The following is a 10,000-nucleotide window of genomic DNA, read 5'->3' on the forward strand; positions in this document are numbered from 1 at the left end:
GTGCGCACAAGGGAGTGCTCTGAAGTGTGCTCCAAGGTGCGGCGTGCACGAAGTCGGAGCCCGGTTTGCCCCAGGTGCGCACCTCCGCCAGGGTGGGTACCTTGGTGCATACACCTTGCCTGGGCTGCGCACCAGGGCGGGCTCAAGATGGCACCCGCGTTCCATTTTTTTAACTATCTTTCAAAACGGAAATTTTAAAATCTAGTTTTTTTTTGCCTTTTTTGGAAATTAGTGAAGGCAGCACATCAAAGGTGCGCACCTCGCTACCCACCACGGTGTGCACCTGGGAACACTACGAAGTGTGCTCCAAGTTGCGGCGTGCACGTTGTCGGAGCCCGGTTTGCCCTGGGTGCGCACCTCGCCTGCACCTTGGCTGGGTTTGACCCGGGTGCGCTCCGAAGCGGGGTTACTGGAGTGCCCCCTCTTTTTTTGTCAGAGCGTTTGGTGCGGTTTCTCGCATTGGCTTGGGTGTTGGGTTGGGTGCCAAGGTGGGCTCCTGCGTGGGTGGGTTTCAAGGTGGACGCGAGGGCGGGTGCCAAGGTGGGTAACAAGTTGGGTGTTAGGATGGGTGAGTGCTAGAGTGGGTGCCAAGGTGGGTGGGTGCTAAGGTGGATGCCAAGGTGAACGGCGGGAGTAACTATGACTCTCTTAAGGTAGCCAAATGCCTCGTCATCTAATTAGTGACGCGCATGAATGGATTAACAAGATTCCCACTGTCCCTATCTACTATCTAGCGAAACCACAGCCAAGGGAACGGGCTTGGCGGAATCAGCGGGGAAAGAAGACCCTGTTGAGCTTGACTCTAGTCCGACTTTGTGAAATGACTTGAGAGGTGTAGAATAAGTGGGAGCCGTTTTGGCGCAAGTGAAATACCACTACTTTTAACATTATTTTACTTATTCCGTGAGGCGGAGACGGGGCAATGCCCCTGTTTTTGGCCTTAAGGTGCGTCTAGGCGTGCCGATCCGGGCAGAAGACATTGTCAGGTGGGGAGTTTGGCTGGGGCGGCACATCTGTTAAAAGATAACGCAGGTGTCCTAAGATGAGCTCAACGAGAACAGAAATCTCGTGTGGAACAAAAGGGCCCCCGCATTTTTTTCGTCCAAGTGCTGGACGGGGCTCCGAAGAGGGGTTTCTCATCCGGGGGCCGAGCTGGGCAAAACCCTTGGGCCGCATTTTTTTCGTCCAAGTGCTGGGCGGGGCTCCAAAGAGGGGTTTCTCATCCAGGGGCCAAGATGGGGCAACCTCCCAGGCCCGATTGTTGGGTGCACTCCCACCCTGGCGCACGCGAAGTCAGAAGTTGGGTTAATTGCCCGAGCGCGCACCTTCGCCAGGGTGCGCACCTTGGTGCGCACACCTTGGCTGGGCTGCGCACTAGAGTGCTCCAAGGTGCGACGTGCATGAAGTCGGAGCCCGGTTTGCCCCGAGTGCGCACCTCGCGTGCACCTTCGCCGAGGTGGGCACCTTGGTGCGCACACCTTGGCTGGGTTGCGCGCCCTGGTGGGCACCATGGTGCGCACCAAGGAGCGCTCCGATGTGTGCTCCAAGGTGCGGCATGCACGAAGTCGGAGCCCGGTTTGCCCCGGGTGCGCACCTCGCGTGCACCTTCGTCGTGGTGGGCACCTTGGTGCGCACACCTTGGCTGGGTTGCGCACCCTGGTGGGCACCATGGTACGCACCAAGGAGTGCTCTAAAGTGTGCTCCAAGTTGCGGCGTGCATGAAGTCGGAGCCCGGTTTGCCCCGGGTGCGCACCTCGCATGCACCTTCGCCGCGGTGGGCACCATGGTGCGCACCATGGCGTGCACGAAGTCAGAGCCCGGTTTGCCCCGGGTGGGCACCTCGCATGCACCTTCGCCGGGGTGGGCACCTCGGCTGGGTTGCGTGCCCTGGTGGGCACCATGGTGCGCACCAAGGAGCGCTTTGAAGTGTGCTCCAAGGTGCGGCGTGCACGAATTCGGAGCCCGGTTTTCCTCGAGTGCGCACCTCACGTGCACCTTCGCCGCGGTGGGAACCATGGCGTGCACGAAGTCGGAGCCTGGTTTGCCCCGGGTGCGCACCTCGCATGCACCTTCGATTGGGTGGGCACGTCGGCTGGGTTGCGCGCCCTGGTGGGCACCATGGTGCGCACCAAGGAGCGCTCTGAAGTGTGCTCCAAGGTGCGGCGTGCACGAAGTCAGAGCCCGGTTTGCCCCGGGTGCGCACCTCGCGTGCACCTTCGCCGCAGTGGGCACCTTGGCTGGGTTGGGCACCATTGAGCGCTCCGAAGTGTGCTCCAAGGTGCGCACCATGGCCCTCCAAGGTGCGCTTCTCGGTGTGCTTCGAGGTGCGAACCCAAGAGTGCTTCGAGGTGCGCACGAAGTCAAAAGTTGGGTTAATTGCCTTGTTTTCCCTGGGTGCGCTCCGAGGTGCGCAACATCGGTGCGCACCAAGGAGGGCTCCGAAGTTTGCTCCAAGGTGCGCACGATTTATAGCTCGGTTTGCCCGGGGTGCGCACACCTTGGCTGGGCTGCGCACCTTGGTGGGCGCCATGGTGCGCTTCGAGGTTCACACCTTTTGTGTGCTCCAAGGTGCGCACGAAGTCGGAGCTCGGTTTGCCCCGGGTGCGCACCTTGGTGGGCGCCATGGTGCACTCCAAGGTGCCTAAGATTGGTGCGCACCAAGGAGCGCTCCGAAGTGCGCTCCAAGGTGCGTAGGTGCACGGGAAGTCGAAAGTTGGGTTAATTGTCCGGTTTGCCTCGGGTGCACACCTTGCGTGCACCTTTTCCAGGGTGGGCGCCTTGGTGCGCACACATTGGATGGGCTGCGCACCCGGGCGCGCACACCTTGGCTCCCGTGTTTCCTTCATTTTTCAATTTTTTTTTTACAATCTCTCAAGTGGGAAATTCTATAATCTCAACTTTTTTTGCCTTTTCAGGAAACTTTTGAATGGAGCGCATCATTGGTGCGCTCCAAAGTGTCCTCCAAGGTGCGCACCTCTGATGCGCTCCAAAGCTCTCTCCAGCTGCGTGCACCTGCCCCGGGTGTGCACCTAGCCCCGCCCAGCTTCGCTCACCTATCCCGGGCGTCTGATGCGGAACCTTAGACTAAGAAACATCACCGTGCACCTTGGCCAACGTGCGCGACTCGACCGTGCGCGCACTGGCCGAGGTGCACACCGATTTCACCTGGGTGCGCGCCCAGCACCTCGGGCGCACCAGGGTGGGTGCACAACGCCTGGGTTGCACCGTGGCTTGTGTGCTTGGGGCGCCTCGGGTGCGCGCTCGGTGTCGCCCCCGCGCGTGCGGTAGTGCGGGCACTGCACCCTGGCCCGGCCTGGCCCTGACGAGAACGCAAATGGGCAAAAGGTTAATTCAAATAGCATTGCGACGCCCGACGAAAAACTAAAAAAGGGTGCAACACTGGGACTTCTCGGGAGGTCACCCATCCTAGTACTACTCCGGCCCAAGCACGCTTAACTACGGAGTTATGATGGGATCCGGTACACTAACACTGGTATGATCGCACCCGTTATGAGCTTGTTGTAGTGTGTACTTAGCAAACTGCAACCCACGTGCGAATCCACCCCTGCCACCCACCCCCGTCGAGGTGCACACCCTCCCTCACCAAGTGTTCCCCGTTCGCCAAGTGTGAGCCCTGCCCGGGTGTGCGCACCTTGCTAGGGCGTCGGGTGTGCACCCGGCCCGGCCTACATGCATGCACCCGGACGGGGCGTCGTGTGCGCACCTGACCCGCCCAAGTGCATGCAGTGTCCCGTCTACAACGCGGTGCCCACACACCACCTCAGGCACAATGACCTGCACTCACATGTGGGCCGAGTGCACCTTGGTTCATGTTCGGGGTGCCTCGGGTGTACGCTCGATCTTGCCCCGGTGCACCAAGGCGCTCGGTTTGCCCCGGGTGCGCACTTGGTGCAAGGTGGGCACCCAAAATAGGGATCAAGCACCAAAAACAAGTTTCGGGATGCAAAATGGGACCCAAGGACCACAAATGCATTCCAAGATCCATGATGGGTCCACGAGAACAAAAATGTGTTCCAAGACTTAATAAACAAATATTGGGTTTTAGGAGAAGAAACATGCTTTGATGCCCAAAACGAGAATCGACCCTGAAAAGGCCACAGGCCAAAAGTGCGATGCGAGACCAAAAAAAATGGGACCCGAGGACCAAAATTGGGTTTCCAGGTCGAAGACAGGGCAACCGGACAAGAAACGACCTCTAAGGCTCAAAATGACCGATTGGAAGTTGGATGAAGTTGGAAGTTGGGTCCGATTACCGATTGGAAGTTGTGTGCATTACGCCAACCTCAAAGACCTTGTTTTCGTTAAGAAGTCAAAAGTTGGGGTCAATGTCCTAATGGCTCCTGCAGGCTACGCATGTATGAGAATCAGACAAATAGCTTATATAGGGGAGGTGTTGGGTTTGATGGGTCGACTCCCCTGGTTGTGCACATTACGTCAACCTCAAAGACCTTGTTTTCATTAAGAAGTCAAAAGTTGGGGTCGATGTCCTAATTGCTCCTGTAGACTACACATGTATGAGAATCAGACAAATAGATTATATAGGGGAGGTGTTGGGTTTGATGGGTTGACTCCCCTAGTTGTTCGCATTACGCCAACCTCAAAGACCTTGTTTTTGTTTAGAAGCCGAAAGTTGGGGTCGATGTCCTAATTGCTCCTGCAGGCTATGCATGTATGAGAATTAGACAAATAGCTTATATAGGGGAGGTGTTGGGTTTGATGGGTCGACTCCCCTGGTTGTGCGCATTGCACCAACCTCAAAGACCCTGCATTGCGGATGAAGTCGAAAGTCAGAGTTTGGTGTGCTACAAGGTGTGGTCGAAGGTGCTCACCTAGGTGTGCACCTTTGGAGCGCATGAAAAGTGCCCTCCAAAAGTGTGCACCTTTGGAGCGCACAAAAGTGCCCTCCAAAAGTGCGCACCTTTGGAGCGCACAAAAGTGCCCTCCAAAAGTATGCACCTTTGGTGCGCACCAAGGCACTGGTTCGGTCGTTGCAAGCGAGTTCGGAAGATGGGGTCGATGTCCTGATCGGAGGTGCAAACTACACAGGTGTGGGAATCGGACAAATAGCTTATATAGGGGAGAGGTGTATACTTCGATGGGTCGACTCCCCAGGTTGAGCGCACCACGCCAACCTCAAAGACCCTACGGTATGGATGAAGTTGGAAGTTGGGTCCGATGACCGATTTGATTAGTAGGTATTCTCATGAGGTCAGAATTCGGGTCTGATGACCTGCGATGTGCAGGAAGGCGAATGTTGGCACTGTGCGTTGCAAGGTGCGCACCAAGGCGCTGGTGCGGTCTTTTTAGTCAAGTTCGGAAGTTGGGGTCGATGTTCTGAACGGAGGTGCAAACTACACAGGTGTGGGAATCTAGAAAAATAGCTTATATAGGGGAGGTGTATGCTTCGTTGGGTCGACTCCCCGGGTTGAGCGCACCACGCCAACCTCAAAGACCCTACGGTATGGATGAAGTCGGAAGTTGGGTCCAATGACCGATTCGATATGTAGGCATACTCGCGAGGTTGAAATTTGGGTCCGATGACCTGCCATGTGCAGGAAGGTGAATGTTGGCACTGTGCGTTACAAGGTGCGCACCAAGGCACTGGTTCGGTCGTTGCAGGCGAGTTCGGAAGTTGGGGTTGATGTCCTGATCGAAGGTGCAAACTACACAGGTGTGGGAATCAGACAAATAGCTTATATAGGGGAGGTGTATGCTTTGATGGGTCGACTCCCCGGGTTGAGCGCACCGCGCAACCTCAAAGACCCTACTATATGGATAAAGTCAGAAGTTGGGTCTGATGACCGATTCGATTAGTAGGTATGCACATGAGGTCGGAATTTGGGTCCGATGACCTGCCATGTGCAGGAAGGCGAATGTTGGCACTGTGCGTCGCAAGGTGCATACCAAGGCACTGGTGTCGTCGTTGCAGTTGAGTTTGGAAGTTGGGGTCGATGTCCTGGTCGGAGGTGCAAACTACACAGGTGTGGGAATCGGACAAATAGCTTATATAGGGGAGGTGTATGCTTCAATGGGTCGACTCCCCGGGTTGAGCGCACCGTGCCAACCTTAAAGACCCTACGGTATGGATGAAGTTGGAAGTTGGGTCCGATGACCGATTCGATACGTGCACACCCACCCTGGTGCCCACCTTGGCACCCACCCCATGACCCACCTTGGCATGCACCTTAGTACCCACCCCGTTACCCACCCTAGGACCCACCCCGTGACCCACCTTGGCCAGGGTGGGCACCTTGGTGCGCACAACTTGCCTGGGCTGCGCACCAGGGCGGGCTCAAGATGGCACCCGCGTTCCATTTTTTTCACTATCTTTCAAAACGGAAATTTTTAAATCTCGTTTTTTTTTTTTGCCTTTTCTGGAAATTAGTGAAGGCAGTGCATCAAAGGTGCGCAATGTTGGTGCGAACCCGGGAGCACTCGGATGTGTGCTCCAAGGTGCGGCATGCACGAAGTCTGAGCCCGGTTTGCCCCAGGTGCGCACCTCGCGTGCACCTTCGCCGGGGTGGGCACCTTCGTGTGCAGACCTTGGCTGGGTTGCGCGCCCTGGTGGGCACCATGGTGCGCACCAAGGGGCGCTCTGAAGTGTGCTCCAAGGTGCGGCGTGCATGAAGTCGGAGCCCGATTTGCCCCGGGTGTGCACCTCGAGTGCGCACCTCATGTGCACCTTGGCTGGGTTGCGCGCCTTGGTGGGCACCATGCAGTGCACGAAGTCAGAGCCCAGTTTGCCCCAGGCACGCACCGCCGCCAGGGTGGGCACCTTGGTGTGCACAACTTGCCCAAGTTGCGCACCAGGGCGGGCTCAAGATGGCACCCGTGTTCCATTTTTTTCACTATCTTTCAAAATGGAAATTTTAAAATCTCATTTTTTTTGCCTTTTCTGGAAATTAGTGAAGGTAGCGCATCAAAGGTGTGCAACGCTGGTGCGAACCTGGGAGCGCTCCGATGTGTGCTCCAAGGTGCGGCGTGCATGAAGTCAGAGCCTGGTTTGCCCCAGGTGCGCACCTCGCATTGACCTTCGCCGGGGTGGGCACCTTGGTGTGTAGACCTTGGCTGGGTTGCGTGCCCTGGTGGGCACCATGGTGCACACCAAGGAGCTCTCCGAAGTGTTCTCCAAGGTGCGGCCTGCACGAAGTCAGAGCCCGGTTTACCCCGGGTGTGCACCTCGGGTGCGCACCTTGCGTGCACCTTCGCCGCGGTGGGCACCTTGGCTGGGTTGCACGCCTTGGTGGGCACCATGCCATGCACGAAGTCGGAGCCCGGTTTGCCCCGGGTGTGCACCTCCGCCAGGGTGGGCACCTTGGTGCGTACACCTTGCCTGGGCTACGCAGTAGGGCGGGCTCAAGATGGCACCCGCGTTCCATTTTTTTCACTATCTTTCAAAACGGAAATTTTAAAATCTAGTTTTTTTTTGCCTTTTCTGGAAATTAGTGAAGGCAGCGCATCAAAGGTGCGCACCTCACTGCCCATCTTGGTATGCTTCAAGGTGCCCACCATGGTACGCAATGTTGGTGCGAACCCGAGAGTGCCCCGATGTGTGCTCCAAGGTGCGGCGTGCACGAAGTCGGTGCCCGATTTGCCCAAGGTGCGCACCTCGCGTGCACCTTTGCCGGGGTGGGCACCTTGGTGTGCACACCTTGGCTGGGTTGCGCGCCCTGGTGGGCACCATGGTGCGCACCAAGGAGCGCTCTGAATTCTCCTCCAAGGTGCGGGGTGCATGAAGTCGGAGCCCGGTTTGCCCCGGGTGCGCACCTCGGGTGCACCTTCGCCGCGGTGGGCACCATGGTGCGCACCATGGCATGCACGAAGTCGGAGCCCGGTTTGCCCCGGGTGCACACCTCGCGTGCACCTTCACCGAGGTGGGCACCTTGGCTGGGTTGCGCACCCTGGTGGGCACCATGCTGCACACCAAGGAGCGCTCCGAAGTGTGCTCCAAGGTGCGGCGTGCACGAAGTCGGAGCCCGGTTTGCCCTGGGTGCGCACCTCGCGTGCACCTTCGCCGTGGTGGGCCTCTTGGCTGGGTTGCGCGCCTTGGTGGGCACCATGGTGTGCATGAAGTCGGAGCCCGGTTTGCCCCGGGTGCGCACCTTGCGTGCACCTTCGCCGGGGTGGGCACCTCGGCTGGGTTGCCTGCCTTGGTGGGCACCATGGTGCACACCAAGGAGTGCTTCGAAGTGTGCTCCAAGGTGCGGCGTGCACGAAGTCGGAGCCCGGTTTGCCCCGGGTGCGCACCTCACGTGCACCTTCACCACGGTGGGCACCTTGGTTGGGTTGGGCACCATTGAGCGCTACGAAGTGTGCTCCAAGGTGCGCACCATGCCCCTCCAAGGTGCACAGCATGGCGTGCACGAAGTCAGAGCCCGGTTTGCCCCGGGTGCGCACCTCGCATGCACCTTCGCCAGGGTGGGCACCTCGGTGCGCACACCTTCTCAATGTTTTTTTGCCTTTTCTGGAAATTGGTGAAGGCAGCGCATCAAAGGTGCGCACCTTGGTGTGCTGCGAGGTGTGAACCCCAGAGTGCTCCGAGGTGCGCACGAAGTCAAAAGTTGAGTTAATTGACTTGTTTTCCCCGGGTGCACTCCGAGGTGCGCAACATCGGTGCGCACCAAGGAGGGCTCCGAAGTGTGCTCCAAGGTGCGCAAGATGGCGTGCACCTTTGGTACGCATGATTTAGAGCTCGGTTTGCCCGGGGTGCGCACACCTTGGTTGGGCTGTGCACCTTGGTGGGCGCCATGGTGCGCTCCGATGTGCGCACCTTTTGTGCGCTCCAAGGTGCGCACGAAGTCGGAGCTTGGTTTGCCCCAGGTGCGCACCTTCGCTAGGGTGCGCACCTTGATGCGCACACCTTGGCTAGGCTGCGCACCTTGGTGGGCGCCATGGTGCGTACCTTTTGTGTCCTCCAAGGTGCACACGAAGTCGGAGCTCGGTTTGCCCCGGGTGCGCACCTTGGTGGGCGCCATGGTGCACTCCGAGGTGCCCAAGATTGGTACGCACCAAGGAGCGCTTCGAAGTGCGCTCCAAGGTGCGTAGGTGCGCGCGAAGTCGAAAGTTGGGTTAATTGTCCAGTTTGCCTCGAGTGCGCACCTTGCGTGCACCTTCGCCAAGGTGGGCGCCTTGGTGCGCACACCTTGGCTGGGCTGCGCACACCATGGCTAGGCTGCGCACAAATATTGGGTTTTAGGTGAAGAAACATGCTCTGATGCCCAAAACGAGAATCGACCTCGAAAAGGCCACAGGCCAAAAGTGGGATGCGTGACAAAAAAAAATGGGACCCGAGGACCAAAATTTGGTTCCCAGGTCGAAGACAGGGCAACCAGACAAGAAACAACCTCTAAGGCTCGAAATGAGTCCCGACGACTAAAACTTGACAAGAAGCACCCATCAGGCACCCAACTCGACACCCATGGGATGCCGACCCACTCGGGCTTCCACCTAGCACACCTTGGCACCCACCCACCCTGGCACCCAACCTCGCACCCAACTTAGCACCTTTGAACCCACATTGGCATTCACCCTGACCCTGGCACCTTGGAACCCACATTGGCACTCACCTTGACCCTGGCACCCACCTTTGCACTCACCTTGGGACCCACCCTGGCTCCCACCTTGGCGCCCACCCAGACACCCACCTTGGTTCCTTGGCACCCACCCCGACACCCACCTTGGCACGCAACTTGGCTACTTGCCACCCACCTTGGCTCCTTGACGCCCACCCCGACAACCACCACGTGACCTACCCTGGCTAGGGTTGGTGCACACCCACCCTGGTTACCCACCCCGTTACCCACCCTAGGACCCACCCCATGACCCACCTTGGCCAAGGTGGGCACCTTGGTGCGCACAACTTGCTTGGGCTGCGCACCAGGGCGGGCTCAAGATGGCACCCGCATTCCGTTTTTTTCACTATCTTTCAAAACGAAAATTTTAAAATCTCAACTTTTTTTTTGCCTTTTCTGGAAATTAG

The 10,000-nt window shown here is 58.0% G+C and overlaps 1 non-coding gene across 1 annotated transcript; it reads right to left on the bottom strand.

The window, feature by feature from the left end:
• Window positions 1-3,388: 3,388 nt before the first annotated feature.
• Window positions 3,389-3,507, bottom strand: LOC131873777 (5S ribosomal RNA). Its single transcript, XR_009371676.1, has one exon. It is a non-coding gene; the product is annotated as a 5S ribosomal RNA (ribosomal RNA).
• Window positions 3,508-10,000: the final 6,493 nt, after the last annotated feature.

This window comes from Cryptomeria japonica, chromosome 2 (assembly GCF_030272615.1).
Source record: "Cryptomeria japonica chromosome 2, Sugi_1.0, whole genome shotgun sequence".
Classification (NCBI taxonomy): Eukaryota; Viridiplantae; Streptophyta; class Pinopsida; order Cupressales; family Cupressaceae; genus Cryptomeria; species Cryptomeria japonica.